Source organism: Pipistrellus hanaki, assembly GCF_964339955.1.
Source record: "Pipistrellus hanaki genome assembly, chromosome: 14".
Lineage (NCBI taxonomy): Eukaryota > Metazoa > Chordata > Mammalia > Chiroptera > Vespertilionidae > Pipistrellus > Pipistrellus hanaki.
Window position 1 is genome coordinate 18,874,597 of NC_140516.1, and position 12,350 is coordinate 18,886,946.

Consider the following 12,350-nt stretch of genomic DNA (forward strand, 5'->3'; position numbering starts at 1 on the left):
CTTCATTGGATAGACGTCTATTGAAGTCATTTGCCTACTTTTTAAAAATTGAGATTTAATGGATATATAACATTATGGGGGCTTAAGATATACACTATATTGCTTTAATTTAAATAAACATGAGTAATAGAGGTACCTAAGCAACTCATTCCAACTCCTTTAGCATTATTTGATTTTTTTCTTCCTGAGCAAGTACTTACATTACATAACTACCAATTGATTTCCCCCCCCCCCCTTCTTCTATGTAATGGGCAGTGGGGACTGGGAATCTGTTCATGTTCCCTTCTCTGTGCATTTTTCTCGTACACACTGTTCCAGGTTTGGTGTGTTTGCTCTCTGATCACTTAGGGACTTGTTTGCTCAGCTCTACAATTTTCATGGCATATTGAGAGGGAAGTCAGATAAAGGTGTGTTCAATTTGTCATCTTTAACCTAAATTTTAATATTTTCTTGGTAAGCTATATTGCACAGTTTTAATATTCAGGTTTTATAGAGTTACAGGGCAAAGAAAAAAAATAATGAGAAATGAGTATGTTGTGAGAGATTAAATTAGAAGCTATTTTATCTAATTTCATACTCTACTAGAACAATATTTTGATTAAAAAACTTCTGCTCATTTTTGTTTTGTTGGCTCATTATTCAAGTAAATATGTAGTAAGATGTAGGACCACTGTATTACCGATAAGCTCTGAATAAAGAGTTACATTTTTTACCCTAAAACAGTGTATTTTAAAAAAAGTTTATTTTATTGATTTTTTGCAGAGAACTAGAGAAACATTGTTGAGAAACATTGATCAGCTGCCTTCAGCACACCCCCTACTGGGGATGTGCCTGCAACCAAGGTACATGTCCTTGACTGGAATTGAACCTGGGACTCTTTAGTCCGCAGGTTGATGCTCTATCCAATGAGCCAAACCAGTCAGGGCAACAGTGTATTTTTTAAATGAGAAAATTATATTTTTGTATCTATATAATAATAATAAGGGCTTAAAGCATAGAAAAGGGGCATTTCAGCTTGGGTGATTAGTAACAGGTTGTTAAATTAAAAACAGGTTGTTAAAATGCTGATTTTTGAGATTCTTATGACACTTTTTCTAAGACTGTGTCCTATCAGATGCTCAAATAAGATTTTAATTTAAGTGAATAAACATCAATTTACTCATGAACATGTTTTTAATGTAAGCACAGTACTTTGATTTTTAAAATACAAGCTCAACAGTTCATTTTATGAAAATCTGTAAATATTGTTTTTCTTTTTTAAAATCCTTACCCAAGCATATACTTAAAGAGAGGAAGAGAGAGAGAGGGGAGAGAAAAAGAGAGAGGGGGGGGGGAGAGAGAGAGGGGAGAGAGAGGGAGAGAGAGAGAGAGGGAGAGAGAGAGGGAAAGAGAAACAGTGATGAGAGAGAAACATTGATCAGTTAACTCCCCCAGGCACCTTGACCAAAGATGGAACTTGCAACCTTCTGATGTACAGGACAACTTCAGACAGCTAAGCCACCTGCCAGGGCTGTAAAAACTGTTTTCAGTTAAGCTTTGCTTTTCACCTAGTGATACGAACACTTGTTAAAAGAAAACTGCTGTCTGGTGAGAAGTATGAGAAATACCTGTTCCCTCCCCATGCTCCCTGTTCTCACCTTTCACTCTCCAGATGCAGTAACCACCCTAAACCCTTCCAGTTGTGTATTCTGGTATCTACTGCCATCTTTCTAAACAATATTCTTACACTACTGCTGCTTAAATTTTTTGTTTCAGATTTTATCTCTTTGCTATTTACTGTGAAATACAAGCCATCAGCATTTTAAATATACTTCTCCTTTTCCTGTCTTTTACCTTTTAAATTATGTGATGATAGTTGGTTAAGACAATATTCAGTGTTCATATTACTACGATTATGTAATTATTATTCATAGCTAAGCCACATACTATGCTATGATTAAATTTCCTTTCTCTAGAACCTTTGTTTTCTCAGAAATTAATGATTATATTGTTCTTTTTTGTCTGCTTAATTTTCTATGTGATTATCACCAATTTATCCCAAATTCTACAGCAGAACTATAAATTTCTCATTATATTTATTTAAAAAATTTTTTAAATTCATTTCAGAGAGGAAAGGGGAGAGTTAGAAATATCAATGATGAGAGAGAATCATTGATTGGCTGCCTCCTGCACACCTCCTGCTGGGGATCAAGCCAGCAACTTGGGCAAGTACACAGATCCAGAATTGAACCGTGACCTCCTGATTCATGGTCGATGCTCAACCACCGAGCCAAACCCACCGGGCTCCCTCATTCTATTTAAACACATCAGGCTATCCCAGTGGTTGGCAAACTCATTAGTCAACAGAGCCAGATATCAACAGTACAACGATTGAAATTTCCTTTTTGAGAGCCAATTTAAAAAAATATATATTTTATTGATTTTTTACAGAGAGGAAGAGAGAGAGATTGAGAGCTAGAAACGTCAATGAGAGAGAAACATCGACCAGCTGTCTCTTGCAAACCCCCTACTGGGGATGTGCCTGCAACCAATGTACATGCCCTTGACTGGAATTGAACCTGGGACCTTTCAATCCGCAGACCGATGCTCTACCACTGAGCCAAACTGGTTTCGGCTGAACAAGTAATTTTGATGCGTTGTGGTGAGCACTAGGATGGAGGTATGTGGAAAGTGTTAGAGAAGCAGGTGAGTTGCACATGTAACTGAGGTGGCAAGCAAGGAGGGCTGGCTGGTAGCTGTGCAGGAGGCCAGGCGGGTAGGTAAGACTTGTCAGAGAGGGTAGTGTTTGAGCTGGGCCTTGAAGACAGGAGACAAGCCCAGCAGGCGGTCCAGGCTGGGGCAGGGAGGGGGATGTGAAAGGAGCACTGTTTCATCTTTTGTAGACGAGACAGGAACCAACAGAGACACGTGAGACCATGGAGAATTCTGCAGGTACGAGATCAGGTTTAAAAAATTAACAATATTTCTTTGCATTCATCATAACTAACTAGAAAATATAATTAAAATCCATTCACAATATGACAATATTTCTAAGGTATCTAGGAATATGCAAATCTCTATGGTAAAAATGTTGAAATCTTAAGACAAGATTAGCTGATATATGGAGGGATATCCCATAGCAGATAGGGCAACTTAATATATGTCAATTATTCCTTAATTAATGTAAAAATTGCCATTTGAATTAAAGTTACAGTTGTTTTTTTTTGGGGGGGGGAGTTTGATAAATTTATTCTAAAGTTTATATGAAATAGCAAAGGAACAAGAATAGCGAAGTCAGCCTTCAAAAAGAAAGGGGTGGGGATTTATCATACTAGATGTCAAGACATATTAAAAAGCCTTCCTATTACACATGGACCAGTTAACCAGCTTAGAGATTGTAGAGACAGGCCATGAGCATATATATAGTTCTCTGCATTCTTTACAAATTCTATATTTACAAATTTACCTACTTGCTAACCCCAAATTGACACTCACAGCGCTTGTGTAGTCATTGACCAACAACATGGAGAAAAGTTTGAGTCGCCTGATGAGGGGGAGCATGTTCCCAGCTCCCTGGGGGCGATGCTCTGTGTTCTCAGCTTTCACACTGTTCCTGTGCCATGTCCATGGTCTCTTCAGAGCCACGTTTCCTGCATTTCTGTGCTTTATGGAGGCGGTTTCACTGTTTAAAACGGCACCTGCACACAGGGCAGAGGTGCCCTCTCGTGTTCTCGAGCACAAGGAGGCAGGGATGTCCTTTATGGAGGAAATATCTGCGTTGGGTGAGCTTTGTTCAGACATGAGTTACAGAGCTGTTGGCGGAGAGCTCAGTGTTTGTAATCGCCGTAATGTTAAGTTAGGCGTTTTTAAGCAGAGACGCACATAAAACAAGGCCAAGTATTGATTGCAGTGGAAATACTGTTACTCCAGATTCACAGGAGCTGTATTTCTCCTAGGAGCAACGGTTCAGCATCACTAATTCAGCGTTTGTGGCAACTTTATAGCAGAACTAATGAGAATTGACGGTATATGTGTATCAGCCGGAGTCTGGTCAAGAAACCAGAAACCATACTAGGAGGTTCAATAAAAATAAATGACTATTGGGAAATGGCTGGATTGGTGTTGGAAGGTTGAAAATTGATGAAACCAGAGAGAAAATAGGAAACAGCTCTCCTGCTTGGGAGAACACACAGGGAAGAGGCTGGAGTTAGAACCTTCAGGCACGGAGCAGGGTCCTGTTTGGAGCTGGGGCTCAGGCGTTTGAGGAGAGAGAGCTGCCAGGTTGAGGGGTCGTTTCTGGGAGAGGAGAGGAGCAGACACTGGACGGCTGTGGCTGACAGACTGATGGGCTGAGCTGCATGAATAGCAAGGAGATCGAAAGAAGCAAATGTCATCTACTCTCTTGCCTTCTCGTGCCCTCGGAAGAAACCAACAACACTGAGCCAGCTGACAAAGGGGGGGTCATTTGTTGCTTCAAGTCCAGTATCCCAAAACCAAAGCACAGGAGCAGAAGAGACAATAGTTTAATATCTAACACAACATGAGATCTTAATCTATAAGGAAGCCAGTCCTACACATATTCACACATGTTCGTAAAGAGGCATGCATAGCAGACTGTGGAATAAGACAACCGAGATTTGAATGTTTGGCTGTGCTACTCCTTGTGTGACCTTGGGCAAATCATGTGATCTCTCTGCACCACCACACGAAGGAAGGATGTTCCCCTCCCAGGAATACCTACCGTGGACTGTTAGATGAGCAAGGAAGCAACTTACTTTGTTAAGCACTGACATTTTGGGCTTCTTTGTCCCAGTCAATGGCAGCATCCTAAGTATGACTGCCAGAGCGTTTGCTGCCATGCTTTTTATGGCAGGGTGTCCATCACTGTGAAAATAGGTAGGTTAAGGATGGCGGATGCACAGCATGAGAGTTATACAGAAATTAAAAAATAAGCAAACAGCCGAGACCGGTTTGGCTCAGTGGATAGAGCGTCGGCCTGCGGACTGAAAAGTCCTGGGTTCTATTCCGGTCAAGGGCATGTACCTTGGTTGCGGGCACATCCCCAGTGGGGGGTGTGCAAGAGGCAGCTGATTGATGTTTCTCTCTCATCGACGTTTCTAACTCTCTATCCCTCTCAATTCCTCTTTGTGTAAAATCAATAAAATATATTAAAAAACAAAAACAAAAAACCCTAGAGGCCCAGTGCAGGAAATTTGTGCACAGGGGTGGGTGTGGTGGGGTGATTGTCCCTCAGCCCAGCCTGCACCCTCTCCAATCTGGGACCCCTCAAGGGAAATCTGAATTATTCTCTGAAAAACATCTCTGGGACTTCAGTAGTCCTGATTCCAGGTTGTGCTGTGCCATTCCTGGTAGGGCTCTTTACAGGTTTCCCTCCCTCCCTCCCTCCCTTCCTCCCTCCCTCCCTCCCTCCTTCCCTCTCTCCCTCTCTCCTTCCTCTGTTTCTAATTGTGGGGCACGTTGGCCTATAATAACAGAAGCTTAGAAGTGTCGCATCGCAGTGTGTGGCACTCTCCTCTAAAAAGAATTGTCCCACAGCCTTGGCAGATTTCAAATACCCCACTGTCCACTCATGTGGATCCTACTTATAATTTCTAAGCCTAGACTCTAACTCTGGTTTTACTTAGGAACACTAATTATCATCATTTTTGCACTAAATTTTCCAGGAATGCAACAACTTGGGTTTATCAAAGGAAGTTTGTTTTGTTCTGTATTATATCAAGAGTCGTTCAGCATTTCAGAAAAATCACATCACGATTGCACACTGCTGCTTGTGTTTGAATCGCTAATAAACTGGAATGAATGTAATGATTAGTGCAGAGCACAAATAAGAAGAAAACTCGAAAGCTCTACAGAGGTGAATAAAAGATGACTGAATAAATGGAAAGGCAGTGCTTGTTCTTGTCTTTGTAGAGTTTAATTTTTTCTAAATTGTTCCATCTATCTAGCATAATCTTGAAGAATTATTAGGATTTTTGGGGGGAGCTGGATAAGCTGATTCTAAAGTTCATGTTAAAAATAGATATATGTGGCTGAAACCAGTTTGGCTCAGTGGATAGAGCGTCGGCCTGCGGACTGAAAGGTCCCAGATTCGATTCTGGTCAAGGGCATGTATCTTGGTTGCGGGCACAACCCCAGCAGGGGGTATGCAAGAGGCAGCTGATCAATGATTCTCTCCCGTCAATGTTTCTAATTCTCTATCCCTCTCTCTTCCTCTCTGTAAAAAGTCAATAAAATATATTTAAAAAAAATAAAAATAGATATGTGTGATTAGCTGATAAAATTGTGAAAAAGAGGAGTAGTGATGATGAGTGACCAGTTCTAACACATTCAAATGGGGAGAGAAAAAGGAGATTTTAAAGAGATACAGCATTTGAAAAAATTTAGGTATTGGCCGAAACCGGTTTGGCTCAGTGGATAGAGCGTAAGCCTGTGGACTGAAGGGTCCCAGGTTCGATTCTGGTCAAGGGCATGCACCTTGGTTGCAGGCACATTCCCAATAGGGAGTGTGCAAGAGGCAGCTGATCGATGATTCTCTCTCATCGATGTTTCTAACTCTCTATCCCTCTCTCTTCCTCTCTGTAAAAAATCAATAAAATATATTTGAAAAAAAATTAGGTATTTACTTATGAAACAATAGAATAGAAGCCCTCCAAAGAGGCCTCTCTTTATAGTATATGGGAAATGAGTGTGCCATCAAATTCATTTAAAATTAGTGAGAAAATCTGAAAATATGATGTTGGGACACCTAGGGAGGAAATAAAAATGGGTTCTACCTCATTTCTTTCTTCCGAATCAATTGCAAATGGGTCACATTTAGATACCCAAAACTAGAAGTACTAGAAAATAAGAGTACTTTAAAAAATTAGGGTTACCATGGCATCCTCTTCATCATCTTGGGGTAGGGAATGCTATTCAGTTACAAAACCCAGACCCAGCAGTCTTTGTATTTGGGATTACATAGGAATTATAAACATCTGCCAAGTAAGAAATACCCTAAGTAAAATCAGAGACTGGGTGATAGATTGGCAGGAAGAGATGGACAACATCTGTGAGAGATAACTAATTTCCTTAATATATAAAGGGCTCTTGCAGTTAAATCTGAAAGCAGCCAGTGGAAAAATAACAGGGAACGACAGGCCATCTATAGGAAATGGTATACAGATGACTTTCAAATGATACGAACCTACTATTACTCATGCTGAAAAGAATACGAATTTTACTTCTTAAAATAGACCAGTTTTCACCCATCTGACTGGCAGAAATAAAAAGTTTGGTAAGGCTGAGGATTGGTTAGGGTGTGTGGAAGTGGACACGCTTGTGGATTAGTTGGAGGATATTTGGGGGAAGCTCACTGAAGAAAGAAGAATGTGGTTTGTGTAGAAACTGGCAAGTACTCTATGTGTCTGTATGCTTTTACCATTGAAATAAAACTACTCAGAGACATAAAGATCTCTTGCTCTTGGTATATTTGTATGCTATATTCCATATTGGTATTTGGTAAAAAAGAGAAAGCCCGGATGGTAAAGGACTTTGAATGTCAAACTAAAGAGTTTATATTTGCCCTATCAGTTTGGCTCAGTGGATAGAGCATCAGCCTGTGGACTCAAGGATCCCAGGTTCGATTTAGGTCAAGATCATGTACCTTGGTTGCAGGCACATCCCCTATAGGGAGTGTGCAGGAGGCAGCTGATTGATGTTTCTCTCTCATCAATGTTTCTAACTCTCTTTCCCTCTTCCTTCCTCTCTGTAAAAAAAACCCACAAAAAAACACCAATAAAAATATTTAAAAAAGAGTTTATATTTTATGCTGGAAGTTCCCTGAAGACTTTGTGTGCAAAATAATTGATTAATCAGACTGTATTTTAGAAAGAACTCTGATAGTAATTTGGAGAATGGAGTGGTAGGGTTAGGGTGTGGTGGAGGTTGTAATACTGAGAATGCTAACAGTTGCAAAATCACTTAGAAAGCAGAAAGCTATTTCAATAGCTCAGGTGACCACTGATAAGATTCAATGGAAATGGAGAGAGAATTTTTAAAATCATTAGGATTTGGTAATTGATTGGGTAGGTGGAGAGAGGGAATAGTTAAACATGCCTATTTTCCTGAGGTCTAAAAGGAATTGGGGTTGTTTTACGGTTTTTTTTTTTTTTTTTTTTTTTTTTTTTTTAAGTAATTCTACTCACTTTAGAGCTTCTAAAAAATTGTACTTACTGTTGAGTAAGGTGTGCCTTATGTATCTATAATAATACCTAAAAACTTCAAGAGTTTTGGGAATTAGGAGTGGCATGGGGCAAGCTTTAACATTCTTGAGTCTTTTGAATTTCCTACAACCAGTCTTTAACACTGGTCTTGGATCAAGCTTTTTGCTTCTCTCTCTCTCTCTCTCTCTCTCTCTCTCTCTCTCTCTCTCTCTCTCACACACACACACACACACACACACACACATCTTCCCATTTCCATCTATTTCCCCCCCACCTTGATTATCTTGGTTCTGTTACAATATTAATCATCACTGTTTTCTGTTTTGGATTTAGTCAAGGGACTCTGCCATGTGACAAATGATAATACTGGGAGAAATCAAGTCCCTTGTCCTTAGAGCACATTAGACAATCAGAGCTTACTATATAAAAGCAATATAACAAGTCAATGTTTCTGTTAGGTGAGTATACTGTATATCAATAGTTCAATGGCTATGCAGAGACTGTAAATCCATTGTTTTATCAAGCACTATGAGCCCTGAGAGAGTAAAAAGTTGAAAACAAATTGTAGTGAGATTATAAATGATCCAATTTTATAAAAAAAACTAGAGGCCGGGCCGAAACCGGTTTGGCTCAGTGGATAGAGCGTCGGCCTGCGGACTGAAAAGTCCTGGGTTCTATTCCGGTCAAGGGCATGTACCTTGGTTGCGGGCACATCCCCAGTGGGGGGTGTGCAAGAGGCAGCTGATTGATGTTTCTCTCTCATCGACGTTTCTAACTCTCTATCCCTCTCAATTCCTCTTTGTGTAAAATCAATAAAATATATTAAAAAACAAAAACAAAAAAACCCTAGAGGCCCGGTGCACGAAATTTGTGCACGGGGGTGGGTGTGGTGGGGTGATTGTCTCTCAGCCCAGCCTGCACCCTCTCCAATCTGGGACCCCTCAAGGGAAATCTGAATTATTCTCTGAAAAACATCTCTGGGACTTCGGTAGTCCTGATTCCAGGTTGTGCTGTGCCATTCCTGGTAGGGCTCTTTACAGGTTTCCCTCCCTCCCTCCCTCCCTCCCTCCCTCCCTCCCTCCCTCCCTCCCTCCCTCCCTCTCTCCTTCTCTCCCTCCTCTGTTTCTAATTGTGGGGCACGTTGGCCTGTAATAACAGAAGCTTAGAAGTGTCGCATCGCAGTGAGTGGCACTCTCCTCTAAAAAGAATTGTCCCACAGCCTTGGCAGATTTCAAATACCCCACTGTCTACTCATGTGGATCCTACTTATAATTTCTAAGCCTAGACTCTAACTCTGGTTTTACTTAGGAACACTAATTATCATCATTTTTGCACTAAATTTTCCAGGAATGCAACAACTTGGGTTTATCAAAGGAAGTTTGTTTTGTTCTGTATTATATCAAGAGTCGTTCAGCATTTCAGAAAAATCACATCACGATTGCACATTGCTGCTTGTGTTTGAATCGCTAACACGGTATATCCTTATCAACCTACATTTGTCGCTGTCACACTCACAGTGATTCTGTCACAGGGGAAAAGGGACTCTTTTACTATGTGTCCCACTGTAAGAGTGCCTGAGCATTTGTGTAAGGAAGTGCAAATATATAATTTGTGCAAATTCATGTACCGATAGGGTGGTTAATTAATATCTACATACAAAATATACTTTAAAGACAGTATAGATAGAGTGTGTGGCTAATAACTATGAATTTAATTTCAGGATGGTAAGAAAAGACATTGGAAATATTCACTTTATAAAGGGGGTTTGAGAACTATGTAAATTTATGCAGGGAGAAACGACTGGTTCTTTTTAAGAAGCAATAAAAATCTGCAGAGACATACCTCACTGAATTTCCCTGTGAACAGTCATTTCCTTCAGCGCATTTTAGGTGAGACTTGCTTTACATTTGTGCAACTAGAAAATCTACTGCATTTTTTTTTTTATCAGAACAAAGAGACAGTTAACTTGGTATTCATAGGATGCCAAAAATGGATCCACCTTTTAAATGATATAAATACTACTGCTTAGCTTTGTTGAGTGCCGTAAGATGTTCCATCGTTTACATCGCTTAGTACCAGCTTTTGAGGTTAGGATCACAGATACAAGACAACTTCTTCAACATTCTAAAAGCTGTATGGAGTAAGAATTAAGGATGCTAACCATTTGGAAGTAATGTAATAATCTCTTATGTAAAAAATGGAAATGAAAAGGCAGGTTCAGTGACAGTAAATGTCAATTTTAATATAAGATGCTCTGGTTTAATATATTCACGGGACTGATAGGATGGTTAATTAATAAAAGAAATGTCACCCCGAAGGTCTGTGCTGGGAATTTTCATTAACAAGTTGAAAAAGAAGTAGCAAAGTAATCAATGAACTAAAGCAGACATGATTGACTGTAATTACTGCGCTTGTTAAGGTTATTGACTAATGGCAAGATGGGCCGTCAAAGTTGAGGCATGGCACTGTGAGAAAATTACATGAGGAAATTAATGAGAAAACCATTCGTTTCTGCCCTACTGCTATCACCCAGGCAATAAAGTTAACGTGTCACTTTCTGTAGTTCTAAAATAGTTATATTGAGATTTTTAATTTTAGCACTAAATACACCCTGACTAGAATTCAAATGCTGTATTTGGGTTTACACCACGTGCAACAGAGGAGGAGGGGTAAATATAACATATAAAGGCAACAAACAAGACATACCTGCAGTTTGTCCCAGGGCGGTAGCTGTAAAGATGGAGAGGCAATGGATCTGAAGGATATTTGAGAAATAAAATTAGTGGAACACTATTCTCCTACGATATTGACATCTTTTCTTTTTGCATCAAGGCAAATATAACTCCCTCCAGGAAAATGTCCTGGATTACTCCTTCCTTCTAGAGCTCTCTCTCCCTCTTTTTTTTTTTTTTTTTTTAAATTTATATTTTTTATTGACTTTTTACAGAGAGGAAGGGGGAGAGAAAGAGAGTTAGAAACACCAATGAAAGAAAAACATCAGTCAGATGCCTTCTGCACACCCCCTCTACTGGGTACATGCCCTTGACCGGAATCAAACCTGGGACCCTTCAGTCTGCAGACCGAGGCTCTCTCTCCACTGAGCCATACCGGTTAGGGCTCTCTCCCTCTTTTGGAAATCCCATAGTTATTGAGCTTCACCTTCCGTTCTAGCTCATTGGCATATGCCATGCTGTTATGGACACTGCCTCTGCCTCTCCCTTTCATTCCAGTGGTGTCTCCAGTGAAGACAGAACCAGCAAACATCCATAAACATGTAAGGCTGTGATCAGTGATGGGGGGGCAGTGAGATAAGGGGATCAGCTTTCTGAGAAGGGGAGGTGTCATGTCAAGGTAGAGAGTGAGCCAGATGTTTAAACAGCCTGGAGAAGTGACTTCAGATGGGGGGACAGCAGATGCCACCGCCCTACAGGGAGAAGCTTGCATGCTTTAGGAACAGAAAGCAGAGTGGCAGCCAGTGGAGTAGGGGGAAGAGTGCCATGAGCCAGGGCTGGAGAGGTTGACAGGAGCCAGATCACCATGCAGCGCCTTGTCGGTGTGGTAAAGCATCTGGATCTTCTGCCCTAAGGTCCGGGAGGCCATCGGGTGATGGGAAGCAGTAGAATACTAGGAGCAAAGCTGGGTCCCGAAAGATCACTTAGATGCCACGTAGAGAACGCATGGCAGATGCCTCAGGACGGTTGGCACAGGGGAGATGGAGACACGTGCTTGTATGAACAATAACTTTTGGAGGTAAGAGTAATAGGGATATTGGATGATGGAAAGGGGAAAGAATGAATGAAGAAGGACTCCTTGGTTTTGGGTTAAGCCACTATCTAGGGGGTCTTCAAACTACGGCCCGCGGGCCACATGCGGCCCGCAGAGGAGTCTGATCCGGCCCGCCAGGTTTTTTGGGCAGTGAGCGCAGCCAAGGTGTTACAGTAGGAATTAGTAGTTCATATAGTCCGGCCCTCCAGCTCTCTGAGGGACCGTGATCTGGCCCCCACTTTAAAAAGTTTGAGGACCCCTGAAAGAACATGAGCGACAGCAAGAAGTGGGTTTGAGAGGCAGAAGCGAGAGCTCTGTTCTGTGGGACAGCCCACGTGTGAAACGTGTGTTCCCGTCCACGTGGAGAGGGCCGTTGGATGGATG